Raw genomic sequence first — 14,513 nt, 5'->3', positions numbered from 1 at the left:
GTTCGGATAGGGGAGTGTCCCGAACTGCCATGAGGCGGGCCAGTTCGGGTCATTGCCTTGTGTGAGGCTCGGGGCCAAAGGGAGAGTTCGGGCTCCTTGTAGGGAGTTCGGGCTCCTAATAGGGAGTTCGGACTGCTAGTTTCTCCCTTCGGTGTTCACGCCTTGGGCGCGCGGTTGTGTCGAGCTGTTCGCCTTTGCCACATGTTTAGTGATTACGAGGTCGGGCCAAATATATTGCATGGGAAACAAGTGTTAATATTCTCAGTCTCTCCACCGGCTCATGATAAACAAGTGTCAATATTCTCTCTCCTCTCTCTGACCACTTCATCTCACTACTCCTCTCTCTCTCACCACTTCCTCTGAAAATCGGGATTTCCATGGCTTCTTCTTCAAGGTTTCTACTCCTGTCTCGTCTACACGATTTAGCGGTTAAATGAACTACTCGTAGAAAGTGTTGGACCCTGATAACCTGGGTTACATTGAGGCCGGTTAATGGTTTCTTCGATCAAGCAAGTAGATCTGAAATCTACAGAAATCTGCACAGTCTATTCGTAGCTTCTGGTTTGTGTTAACGATGTTTGTATGTGACTGTCTAACAGGTCTACAATTTGGAGATGCTGCTGCTGCAAGCGCCCAGCCAGTCGACGAATCTGGGGATGACCCAGAATCGCAACCTCAGCCAATTACTGAGCCAGAAGCTGGTTCTGACCAAAGAGCTCAACCCCATCAAGCGATAATACCGGAAGGCGGCCTACTTCCTAGAGTACAATTGGAAGCAAGTTTGGGCGCTGGCGCTCTGGGCTTCCATCTGCGTCGGCCTCTTCACATGGAAGTTCATCCAGTACCGACGTTTTCTTCATCATTCTGTTCGTTGGTGAACTTGGTAATTAAAGGAGGAAACTGGGGGCATTTCGGTAGTTTTAATTTTTGGCTTTTCTCTGTCAAGTACGGATGGAAGAGACAAAGTAGAGATGGAAGGGATCATGAATCTTATAGTGGTGATGATGTGTGTGTAAGGAGGACATTTGCATTGCTGGAATCTCTATAATCTTTTTTTTTTTTTCTTTCTTCTTTCTTTTTGGGTTTGAAGAAGGAGAAGAAGAGTGCGATATAAATGTGAACCAGGATTACTTTGACCACAAGTGGACCAGGATTGATGATTTGGCGGGCGGTGGGACATTACTTTGACCACAAGTGGACCAGGATGATGTTGACTACATCTCTTGATCCACAGAAGTTTCGTCATGGAGATAATATGGAGGCTGGGAATAGTTGGATGCTATAGTAATTTTGGTGCTTTTGGGGTCACGATGCTGGTGCTCATGATCATTGCGTACATATTAGCCCAGCCTTGGTTCAGAAGGAACAAACTCAGGCTTCCGAAACCCCTCAAGAAGCTTATTGGTTTCAATGCCTTCTGGTACTCCCACCACCTATTTGATGCGAGCGCTTGATTCGCGCCTTCAGGTCTGGCTATAAGACAGTGAAGATTTTGAAGGTTAGATCAAATCTCATAAAACCCAAGATTATATTATCAATTGCAAGATATTACAATGGAGATTCATTAATTCCTTGTGAATACTTGTATTCATTTTCAATTCCTCAGGTTGCTGTCTATCCAGGATATGTGCTGGCACTCCTCCATCTGTCTAAACCCCAAGGATTTGAGTACAGAAGTGGGCAATATATCGTTGTCAACTGTTCCGTTGTTTCTTCTTTGCAATGGTACACACATAATTGAGAGAAATTCTGTTTGGCTTCTGCCATATTAAAATTATGCAGCTGGTTGAAGTTGTTACTGATGATCATGCTTTGTTTATGCTATGTTCTTTCTTCAGGCATCCTTTCTCTATTACACAGCCCCCGGAGATGATTATCTGAGCATTCTTATTCGCACATTAGGTGACTGGACATCGCAGCTCAAAGCTGTATTTGCTCAGGTACATGATGCATGATCAATTCGATTGCAGATTAACTCCTCTCTCTCTCTGTGTGTGTGTGTGTGTTTTAGCAAGCAATTAATAATCTTTCATGTCTAAACACGTGCAAGTGTGTCAATCCCCAACCGAAGACTACTCCATGAGTGTTCTCTATGCTTTAATTTTCAGTTTTAACTCTGAAACTCACATGATGTCTGTTAATCAAGCAGGTTGTCGAGACTGTTGATCGATGGCCCCTATGGAGCCCCGGCACAGGACTACAAAGAATATGGTGTCCTGCTCCTTGTTGGGCTGGGGATCGGAGACACACCACTGATCAGTATAGCTAAAGACGTTTTGAACAACATCAAGCAACAAAACGACGTTGAGGAAGGTGCCGTAGAAGTTGGAACCAAGGCCAACAAGAAGAAACCTTTTGCCATGAAACGAGCCTACTTCTACTGGGTCACCCGTGAACAGGGCTCATTTGAGTGGTTCCGGGGAATACTGAATGAGGTTAACGCACGTTGCTGTTAACCACTGATACATATAAAATTTGTATTTCTTTTAGGAATTATATGTTTAAATACTTTGTAAGATTTATAAAATTTGTATTTCTTAATATATATTTTTCATAGATTAATTGGTTCATTACATTAGTGATCGAGATTCGGATTCCACAACTATAATTTCTATTGTTTTTTTATTCTCCCACTTACTCGGTATTACTCGCCTGTGCTGAGTACGGGCGCCCCTCGCTAGTTATTTCATTATTATCAAAATTTTCTATACTTTTGGTCCTAGCATAATTATCTAGTCCCATCTGATTGAGTTTTATTTGATTTGATAGGAGACGAGAACAAATAAAAAATAATAAAGAGACTTGAAATCTACAAAAGACATGGGACAAGCCCGACCCTACCCGAATCATGACCCGATCTTTGGGGAGGCAGGATGGATTATCCGATTTAGCCCGATCCATTGATAATTTAACATCCTATGACCAACCCTACCAAAACAGGTCCTGACCGCCCCCAGTTAAACTTCAGATGAATCCTTATTTTTATAAGTTAATAGTCTTATGATATTCTCTTCTCAAGCTAAGTAGCCCAGTGTGGTAAAACTCAGGCCGGACCCGGATGATTGAACTGGTGAGCCGGATAGTCGCCGGTTAAATGGTTTAAACCGTGGTCCAATGAGTTTTTCGGGTTTTAGATCCTGTCCGGTTCCGATAATACCAAGATTTTAGGTTGCTAGAATTAGAAGGTTCATGAAACTCACTTAAGCCTATAACTATGGGTGTAATTTGAGTTCGTCCCAGTTAACATTTACACTGTTTTAGGTTCGGGTCATCAGATCCGGGCATCCATTTGAATTTTAACAAACCCTAAAAAATTTTTCTGACCCCCACTTGTCTAAAAAGTTTATGCATGATGGACTTGTAGTGAGTTCACCTACGTTTGGTCTGTATAATGGATTTCGGGGCCCATGGACTTGAAAGATGTGGCGAAGGGCAGAGACCATGATCAAGGTGGGGCCCGTTATAGTTTTAAGTTTTTAACAGTAAAAAGGCAATAAGTCGAAATGCCAAATGTAGCCTAAAATTAAGATTAAGGGCTTAAGTGTTGGTTGAGCTGCTCGCGGAGTCTCCCAAGACCCGAATTTTCACCAAACATGGCTACATGGCTTGTAGGGTGTTTGGGTAGGGGCCTACCTCACCTCATAAAAGCCAGAGGTCGCTACATGACAGCCCTCCTAAACAGGCACTAATGTTGATGCTTCGATAAGAGATAATGGTAATTGTGCCATAGGATCATGTGTTTTGAGAGCCCATGAACAGGCAAAACATTATAGGAACAGGAATAAATAATTAGGTGAACATGATAAGTGTTTTATGGGCTGTGGGACCAATCATTCTGTCCCATACTTGAGCAAAACAATTGGTCCCACGGCCCATAATACACCTATCAAGTTCAACTAATCCGTATCGTTTTTGACAGCGTGAGGAGTATAGAACCCAGCCGCACATCTCACAATTAAAATTAAAGATGGCGATGTGTGGCTGCAATTCAAGAGAGTAAATCCTGTTTGAAGAGTGTAATGGAGTTGGTGATTTCTAGTGGTCATAATGTTACATATATTTTATATGTAGGGAAACCAATTAAGTTGGTCAATGTTGGACATGGGGTTATAAAGTCGATTCAATCAATGATCTGATAATGTGTTTAAACAATTTGATGCGATCAATGAGTCATAGGTTAAATATCAATTCTTTCTTTTTGTTCTTTCAATGATAATTTTCATTAATTTATCACATTTATTTTTATTTAATATGATGAACCTTTTTTTTCTTATATTTTCAGTCATCATTTTCCATCATAATAATAGTAACACTAACAATTAAGCATGTGCATTTGTACATAACAAATTTTTCTTGGTATTAATTACTTGAATTTTAAATACATTTTATTATAGTAAATGAAAGTTATCAAAATTAACAATATGATTAAAAATAAACTTTAAATGCTTGTAGCTTTAGTTGCATAATGTTGTGAAATTTGTGTAAAATTAAAATAAAAATAATTGGGATGTCTTTTATAATTTTTTTTTTCAACCGGTTAGGATCCCATGCAATTGGACTTGAAGGAATTGTCCTTTAAGTGCACACAATTATATAACACATGAGAAGTTAGATGAATATATAGAACCAAGGGAGAAATCTATATATATATATATATATATATATATATAGTATTTTCTTCCATTTAATATTTTATTTTTCTTTTATTAAAAACATAAATAGAGGAGAACTTTCTCTTCCTTCGTCTTCATGAATAGCTTTCTGGTCTAAGTTTGATGGAATTGATGATGGCGAGGATCTGGTCAGTGTAAGACCATGAATAGCTTCCTTTGATTTGAATAGAATAGATGTAAACAAAAATACACGATCCGGTCCATCATCTAGTCATTGTAATTGCAACTTAAACTGATAAAAAAAAAATCTATGACAAAAAGAGTAGATCCAGAAACTACTGAGACATTTTATTCTCTGATTTACTTTTCCTTGCTCCTCATACGAGTATTGATTAAAACACATCCACCGCCATGAATATATATAAACCAACCTGGTCTTGGTTGCGCTTGAGCGGACATCAGACATAATCGAGACAATCAATGGAAGCTTTATACACAAAATGAGAAAAGTGCCCGAGGAGGAGAGCAGCTTGCAAAGAACAACTTTTCAAATTGAAAATATTAAAAAAAAAAAAAGAAAAAACCTTGGATGAAAGAGTATTTAATCTCTGACCAAATTATCTCTTTTTCCCAACTCTATCATCTTCTCAACCTCTAGCCAAACCCCTCTCCACAGGTTGTCAGAATATTTTCTTTAGTTTTGGGTAATCTTCTTAATCCTTAATCCTAATAGACAATCCCAAATTGCACAGATTCCTTCTTATTAAGATCCCAAATTGTGAGATATTCAATTTCGTTATTTACCAAAAATAAAAAGTTCTGAGATATTCATTATACCTCTGATTTTCATAAATAAATAAATAAAACAAAATTGGTTTTATTTAATTAACCCTTACAAGTATCAAGTTTGGGTGACCTAAGCCAATTCCAATGTCCCTTAAAATGAGTGGACTCAAATGAAAATCCATCCGAGTCCAAATGGATTGGACTGGATACATAGTGGTTTCAATTACAACACATACGCTAACAAAATTTCAGTTGGATCTCCTGTAAATTCAACAAGAACTGAAACTTAATAATAGTCGTTCCCAATTATTTAAAAGCAACCGCACTTATTTATTCTCACATAGCATTCACAAAGAAATTAAATACAGGGCAATTATCTTAAAGTTATCTCTTTTCAAGTATTTAATATTAATTACGGATTACCCTATTTTCCTTTATTTTTATATCAATAAATTTAAACATAGAGGGTTAAATTTTGTCCTCAAAATATTCTAGAAATATTCTGCTGCTATTCATGCCTTTTAAAGTAGTATAAATATAGATATAGAACTATATATATATATATATAAAGACCTGCCATCGAGAATGACTAGTGAACTGTTTCCAAATTATTTAAAAAAATGGTCATTGCTTAAAAGCAGCCTGGTTGACCTAACCTGAAGGTTAAGCTCAGTTTGGAAAGAATACAAATACAAATATGTACAGTATAAATACTTCAAAATGATACAAAATACAAGGTTTTACCCTCTACATATTTGTCTTTGTACTCCTTCCAACTGGAGCCTTAGGCTCAGTTTAAAAGGAGTACAAATGCAAATATGTAGTAAAACCTTTTAATTTGTATTGTTTTGTATGCATTTGTACTGTATATGTTTGTATTTGTACTCCTTCCAAATTAAGCCTTAGGTTCAATTAGGTTTGGAGCTTAAGCTTAGTTTGGAAGCAGTACAAATGCAAATATGTACAGTGTAAATACATATAAAATAATACAAAATATAAGGTTTTGTACTCTATATATTTGCATTTGTACTCCTTCCAAACTGAGCCTTATGGTCTTGAGTTTGATGATAGTAAACGCTTCATATTGCAGCCGATGAGTCATTAAGTAGTTTGTGAGGTCTCTTTGTTTACCATCTTACGAAGCAAGAAAGCACTTTTATGCTATCCTACTATTGGTTTTGGGTAGATAGATAAAGCAGGAATTTATCAAAACAAGCAGTTCGTTTTAAGTTTTCCTGTTTTATTCTTGATGTACTATTATAGCAATATTTAATCTGACTCGTGCACATAGGATTGAATGCTTGGATTTGGTAAGATTATAGATTAAATGTTCTCTTTCTTTGGGTTGACGCCTAATCCAATGCAATTGGATTAGGGTTCGGAACTAAACCTAACTATAAACCTGGTTTTACTGGTGGTTCACCGTGTGTTTAGGGATGTCAGTAGGTTGGGTCAAGTGGTAAACCTCAAGCCCTGCATTGATCTGACCCTATCAATTTAGGTTTTGGTCAATCTTATTATACCGAGATGGGTTAGAAAATATGGTTCCATAGATGAAAATTATGTTGATTTCTTAGGATGGGTCCATGGGAAGAGGCCCACCAAGGTGCCAGAATGAAGGAAGGAGCCCACGGCTTGAGATTATCTTCTCACAGTTGTAAATTTATTTGAGACAACTACAATGGAATGGTGCCCAAATGCCCATCATTGCTAATGGGGCTCACCTCTTCTGAAAGAATATACCACCACAACCTTCTTAATTCATAAACTGGGGGCCCATAACTTTAGCATCCTCCAATAGGAGTACTAAGGGGAGGCATTCTCTTGGCGTTTATTGGGCAGTTAGCCTACTGAGCCCTGCCATTCTAACCCTATTAACCTGTAAAAGGTTAAGTTGACAGGTGAGGTCCCTGATCGGCTTTTATTCTCTAACACACCCCCTCATGCAAAGGCCTATTGGGCCACCCATAGGCTATTGTAACTTGTGTTGAAGTAAAAGATTTAAACATACCTTCAGTTTTTGGAAATTGACTTAAACATAGCATGAGACTTTGGGGTAGACTTAAAGATACCTTATCGTTGACCCCACTGGATTTAAACATACCCTCAACTCTTCAATAAAAATTAAATTCCTAGTTTACCTTCTTATACTCTTCTTCTATGTCATTCTTCAGCGGAGACATTCTTCTTTTTCTTCTTCCAATGAGAGAAGAAGAAAAATTATAACGGTGGAGAATCACCGTTAGATCTTGGGGCCCCACTTCGTTGGGCCTATTCCAACTGAAATCAACAATAGAGGAATAGAGGCTCCTAGTCCATGCTAAAATTGGGGTGGGTGGGGGAGAGCGCTATCAACAGTTTTGAGCTTGTAACAAGGAACCTGTACAAGCTTAAACAGAAAGAAAAGAAAGAATGAAATAGAATTAATAGGGAAAACAAGAAATGAAAGAAACATGATTCTCTATGGTTCTTGTTCGGATGTTGCATCTATTAGTGGCCGAAGCCCGAAGGACATTTAACAGATAGAATAGTGAAGAAACATGATTCTCTGTAGTTCTTTTTGAAAATTTAAAAGAAAATAAAGGGTAAAAGAGTTACAAAGTATGTTTAAGTCCATTTTAAAAACTCAGTGTATCTTCAAGTCATTTTTTTTTTAAACATAAAAGGTGGAGACGGCAAGGATTGAATAATAGACCATTTGGTCAAACAAACTTTGATACCTTGTCAAGAAACCGTTCAACCTAAAAGCAATAAGTGTGATAAGAAAATTAGGTCCCAGAATGGCTTAGAACATTATTTTCTTAAAATAAAAATAAACAAATCATGTTCCAATGGCACAATGTCCTTGGATAGTTTGATATTATGTTTGATGACGCATACAATATTCATCTAGAGATTTTGATGAGAAGGATACTAATTCATCTTTCTTAATTTTATTTTTTATCTATTTTTATTAATATTTCAGATCAATCTTTTAAATGTGGGTAGATATAATTCATGGGAGCTTTGAAGCAACACTTGTAAGAGAGTCTATATGTAGGAGATTTTGGTGTGTCTGTGTAAATGTGTTTGTGTGTGTATACACAACAAATCGTAGTCCACATCAGTCTTAAAAAGCATCTATTGGTGATGTTCAGCGATATGTGTAATTTCTTTTTTTTTGAAAGCATCTATTAATATTGGAAAATTCCTCCTACCTGTTTCAAATGTAAATAGTGTTTGGTATTATAGTGTTTCAAGCATAAACACTTGAGTTTGAATGATTAAAGTATTGGTATTGGGCATCGTATCAGACAATTTGGATTCGGATATGGATGAAAAATATGAAAACACTTAGATACGCTAGGAAAATGCATACAAATTTCATAACTATATGAATATCACTAAATTTAATGTCAAAATAACAAAAAATAGTGCATAAATACATAAGAAATGTATATTTTAATGGTATATATGAATAAATACATTACAATTATTGTAGTAAGATGCATAGATATCATACAACTTTATTGATAATAAATTAAGCAAGAATCCAAGAGATATATTATATAGATTTTTACAAATTAATACATACACATTCATTATTATTTTATTTTCTATTAAAGTCCAAGGCAAAAAAAAACATATGCAACTATTATTTTTTAATTATTATATCAATTGTTTTATATTTATCTTTTTTTTAATGTTTAACATTAATAAAAAGACCAACTAAAAATTTAATTCTCAAATGTTTGGTAAATAATATTTTTATTTTTGTAAACAATAAATATGTTATTATAAAATGTAAATTAAAAATATCAACTAATAATTTACAAAAATATATAATCTTAAAATATATCAAATATATTAAAACTTTGAAGATACATATAATGTGTAAATTCATAATTTCTAAGTACTAAAATAATTATTCCATTATTAATATTTTTTATTTCTTTAAGTTATCAATCTTTTGATATAAATGTAGATTAGTCGATTTGATAAATTCAATTTATATTATATTCTCGAATAATTTGTATATAATATTTTTATTTTTGTAAATAATAAATACATTGTTATTTAATACAAATTAAAATATTAATTAATAGTTTATAATATTTTTAAGATGCATGACATTTGCAAATTTATAAATTTTAAGTACTAAAATAATTATTTTTTATTAATGTTTTTATTTTGTATAGATTTCTTGAGATTAAAATCATTTGTTGATATAAATGTGTATTTGATAGATTATTTGTTCTATTAATTAATAAAATATTATTCTTATTAATTTATAGTTAGGGTGGCTGAATATAATATATATTATTTATTTGAATTGGTTGTGGACATTAAATTGAATAAAAGTTAATGTATTTCATTTATTATTATAAAATGAGTATTGGCTCAGTGGTTAATGATGTAGGGTCCTGGTGTCTTGGGTTACACCTTTGTGTCGTTGAATATCGGACCATATCAACCAATACTATACAATACGCGCACACTAATACAGTAGTGTACTGGGCCAATACACATGATCGGAAGGACACACTTCTAATCATAATGTATCATGTACCTGGGCCTTCCAATATCAATACAATACGCTCCGTATCATACCGCTTCATCCTTGATTTGAACCATGATTTCATGAATGCAGAAAAGTACGCCACATTTAGGCAGCACTCGGCACTACTCAGGACAACTAAGAGGGTGTTCGACAAGATAGTTGGTTTTATTTATAAAAACAAAAACATTTGCTACGTCAGCAAAATAATAAACCAACCAAGTTGTCCAATACCCTTAAAAGTGGCACAGTACCAATGTAGAGGAAACATCTATTTGACATTCCCCCCACACCCCATGCATATAACCAAACATAAAATGTGGTGTCCCTTGTGTAAAGTCATAAAAGCTCAATGAAATACATCGCTAATTAGCATTTTAAACAGTCAAAATCTCCTATGTGGCACTTACGTGGAGTCAAAACTGGAATGTGACATTCAGATCTGCTGCTCACACTAACCTTACCATACGTTTCAACTGCACATCGGGAACATCTCCCATACTTGTATATTATTATTGATGGAGAGATGTTCACAATATATGATGTAATGTGCTGTGAGGTTGGTATGAGTTGCACTCTGTGAGGAACAAATTCCGATTCAAATGTGACACTAGGATGCCAAACAATGCCTCAATCAATAAGTGATAATAGGACAGCTGGACAGGGTTTCACAGATCTGGATCTGCTGCAAACATTGGCATGTTTAATAGGCAAAGTAACTAATCACAAGTGAATCATTCCAGTATTTCATATACATGGGCCCACACCAAGTGGCCCACACTGGCATACTCACTCGTGATTGGTTATATAGTCCATTACATATACTGGTGTTTGCAGTTAAGGGTGTCAATGGACCGGTTTTGGACTGGATCTTGTCCAATCCAAAATCAATTTGGGCGGACAGTGGATTGGAACAATCTGGTCGAAAATATTTATTAGATTGGACTGGACCTGGTCCGTCCATAATAAATTTATATTGGAGTTGATTGGATTAAGCCAGCAATATCCAGTCTATTGATATGAGATAAGAATACAGGTGTTAATAAACCAGGTTTAGGTTAAAACCAATCTAGATTAAAATGAATTTGAACAAATTAGACAGTCAGAACATTGAATTAGACCAATCTGAAAGGGTCCAAATTATTCAATGGATTGAATTCGACCTGGTCTATTATAATATAAACTTACATTGGACTGGATCTGATTGAACCAAATCTAGCCGAATCGATACCTCTATTCGCAGCAGATTCTGAGATTAGGTATACTCAATGTCGCCTAACACCATGCGCATAACCTAACGTAAAATGTGGGGTCTCTTGTTTCAAATTATACAAGCCCAATCATATACGTCTTTTGTATATTGAAGTCAAATCGCCCATGTGGCAGTTACGTGGAATGAAAACCGGAATGTGACACCACGATGCCAAACAATGCCTCAATTAATTGAGTGATAACAAGACACCACTTCACATGGTTATACTCCATCTCACTCTTTCCCATCTTCTTCTTTTTCTTCAACTCTTTTAATGCACCATTTGTAATGACAACATCTTCACATTATGATAATGGGCCCTGCGTACATCTTGTCACTAATCTATTACTCACTAATTAGGTTTAGTTTATTTAGGGTAACTCACGCCTACAGGGTCAAAGAGAGAGAGAGATGTTAACTGTAAGGCTTCTCCGTCTAAACAACTAACTAATAATGTGATTTTTGAAACAGCTAGAACTACATTTAATTAATGCACATGGAATGGAGCCCGGAACCGGAATCTCATAAAAGCAAAATCCTTAGACACTATACATTAAGAATATCTCCTGTACACACATCCTCATCCTCATCGGATGCTAGGTCGCGGAAAAATACCAACCTAGAAGAAGATGATTTGATATCTCTCAACTCTAAGAGGACCACACAAGATTTAATCAATGTCTATTGACTCAAATCTAATCCAGGACCACTAGTCAGAGAGGTTGGGGGACCCATATCATCAATGAAATCAGCAGTCTGGTTGCCTCTGGGTTTTTGTTCCCAGCAGTAAGCTTTCTTATCTCTTCAGTAAGAGAATCACTGAGAAATGAACAAGCAAGGAGCCACCTTCACATGCAATTAATTGGAGACTTCCGCTTTAACTTGGATGGCAGAGTTTGACATGATCAAGAAACGAAATTAACATGTGGATGCTCTGTTGTTGTTCATTCTTTCTATTATTTCCCAGTTCCATTAATAACATATTTCTATCTGAAAAATGTTGAAGCCTCATGCCTCTATTAGTTAAGGCAGGAGGAATGGGAATACGCGTTTAGCGTGGGATGTTTAGAATGAGATATGAAAAGAGAGGAATCAAACTTGTTCACGTAAGATGTAATCTTAGAACATGTACCAACCCTTGTCTACATCATGGGAAGGGATGGGCCATCTCCATTCATGTGGCATTCCATAGAATTGTGACAGGACAGGACGATTAATGATAAGCCACAGTGCCACTTACAAGTAGATTTCATCATAGTTTTTTTTTAATACATTATGATGGGAATGTCTAGTTCAAACTCTTCCTTCTAATGGAGGAAAATACCCTAATTAAGGGCAATTTCTTGGTGAAATGGTAAATTCCGGAGTTAGTGAGGATAATGGTTCAATTATGAGATCAACAATTACATGTAATAAAACTTTGGGGGTTAGATCCATATCCTGCTCCCATATTGTCAAATCATTTCTCCCGGGAATCGGTCAAGTCACCAGTTCTGTTTTGGCCCTAAACCACTATTTAAAAAAAAAAAAAAAATCATTAAAATGATCAGAGAATCATTGACCTAGATGGTTTAACCATTAAAAGGTTTGACCCGATTATCGGTTCTCAGGTTGCTTTCAAATTAATTTCAAATTTTTTGTTTATTTTAAAATAGAAATTAGAAAATAAAAAAATGAAAAAAGAAACTTTTATATCTCATAATCTTGTTTGGTTATTCCCCAATGGACAAAATTAGTTGGAGTTTTTAACTCTTTCATTTTAATTTTTGAGTTTTCTCATTTCTATGATTTCTTTTTGAGTTTTAATAGCAAGAAAAATGCAACTCCAATGAAAAAATAAAAAAAAAAATCAATGCAAGAGATAAAAAATTAAACACCGATCTTAATTAGAAATATGAAATACACCAATGAAAAATATGATCTAGGATTTGAGAGAGATTTAGAGAGATGTAAGAAGAGGGCAAATGGTGTTATAGTAATGGTGATTATGAACATAAGATAGCCATTGGTGGCACTTCTTTCTTCTTCTTTTTCTTTACTTTAACCTACTACCTCCTTCTCAAAGTCTCACACTCCCCTCTTATAATAATGTATATATACAATGGACTTTAACATAATCCTAATCTAACAATCAAAATATGAGATACACCAATGAAAAATATGATCTAGGATCTGAGAAAGATTTAGAGAGATGTAAGAAGAGAGCAAATGGTGTTATAGCAATGGTGATTATGAACATAAGATAGCCACTGGTGGCGCTTCTTTCTTCTTCTTTTTCTTTACCTTAACCTATTGGTTCCTTCTCAGAGTCTCACACTCCCCTCTTATAATAATGTATATATACAATGGACTTTAACATAATCTTAATCTAACGGTCAAAATAAAAAAGTTACATTATGTTTTACATCTTACTAGTTTGACCCACTCAAACTGGAGACAATTGAACCACTAACCCGAAAATCGGAAGCCAAAGCAGTTCCATTTCCGGGTCAGTTTTTAAAACCTTGATTTTAGTCAAAAGAAAGTTCCACAATCTTATTCATATTTTAAAGGTAGTGTAAATATACAATTATAGACATGTTTAATTTTTTCTTTCTTTTTTGTATTTTTGTGTGTAAAAATAATTCTGATATGTCGCACTTACTTTTTGTTTACTATGATAAATATATGATATTATATATGTGCTTAAATTTTTTTTGCAAAATTTATGTATTTATGACAGTAAAGGGTAATACATTTAACCCAAAAGTTGAACCATTTATTATTAATTTTTACATTTCATTTTTGTTTAGTTCTAAATTTCGTATTTAATTTTCACTATCAATAAAAATAATTCTTGTTTATTACACTTATTTTTTTTAATTTGATTAATAAAATTATCATAAATGTGTCTAATTTTTTCTACATTTTTTATAATTTTCTATATTTATTTCTATTTTAAAATTTATATCACCTAACTATGACTTCATAGTTCATAGGTTGACCAATTTGATTTGAATGGTTGAATTACTTAGCCACCACTTAAAAATATAGGATTTAATTAGAAAAATGGGATTTAATACCTTAAGTATAAGACTTAGGGCTTGTTCGTTTCCTCTTAACTCTTATCTCTTAAGAGAAATCTTTTAACTTTAAGAGAAAAATGGTTGTTCGTTTCCTCTTATCTCTTATCTCTTAAAGTGCAATCATATAACTTTTTTGTTTTCCAATGATGCCCCCAAAAGACAAACAAAAACTCTTATATATGGGGTTAAAATGGATATTTGATAATTTTTAGAATTTAGAATTCAGAATTCAGAACAACATTCTCTACATTTAGAGTTCA

The 14,513-nt window shown here is 34.7% G+C and overlaps 1 long non-coding RNA gene across 5 annotated transcripts; it reads left to right on the top strand.

Annotated features, from left to right (window-relative positions):
• Positions 1-277: 277 nt before the first annotated feature.
• LOC104603317 (uncharacterized) lies at positions 278-2,562 on the top strand. 5 transcript variants are annotated; one of them, XR_016082716.1, is made up of 5 exons: positions 278-394; positions 600-1,498; positions 1,607-1,725; positions 1,839-1,940; positions 2,150-2,562. It is a non-coding gene; the product is annotated as an uncharacterized LOC104603317 (long non-coding RNA). The 5 variants fall into 5 exon arrangements; XR_016082715.1 differs by having other exon boundaries at positions 298-509; XR_016082717.1 differs by having other exon boundaries at positions 302-841; positions 1,091-1,498.
• The last annotated feature ends 11,951 nt before the right edge of the window (positions 2,563-14,513 follow it).

Source organism: Nelumbo nucifera, chromosome 2, assembly GCF_055504915.1.
Source record: "Nelumbo nucifera cultivar China Antique chromosome 2, China Antique-T2T, whole genome shotgun sequence".
Taxonomy (NCBI): Eukaryota; Viridiplantae; Streptophyta; class Magnoliopsida; order Proteales; family Nelumbonaceae; genus Nelumbo; species Nelumbo nucifera.
This window is presented reverse-complemented; position numbering and strand designations above follow the sequence as displayed.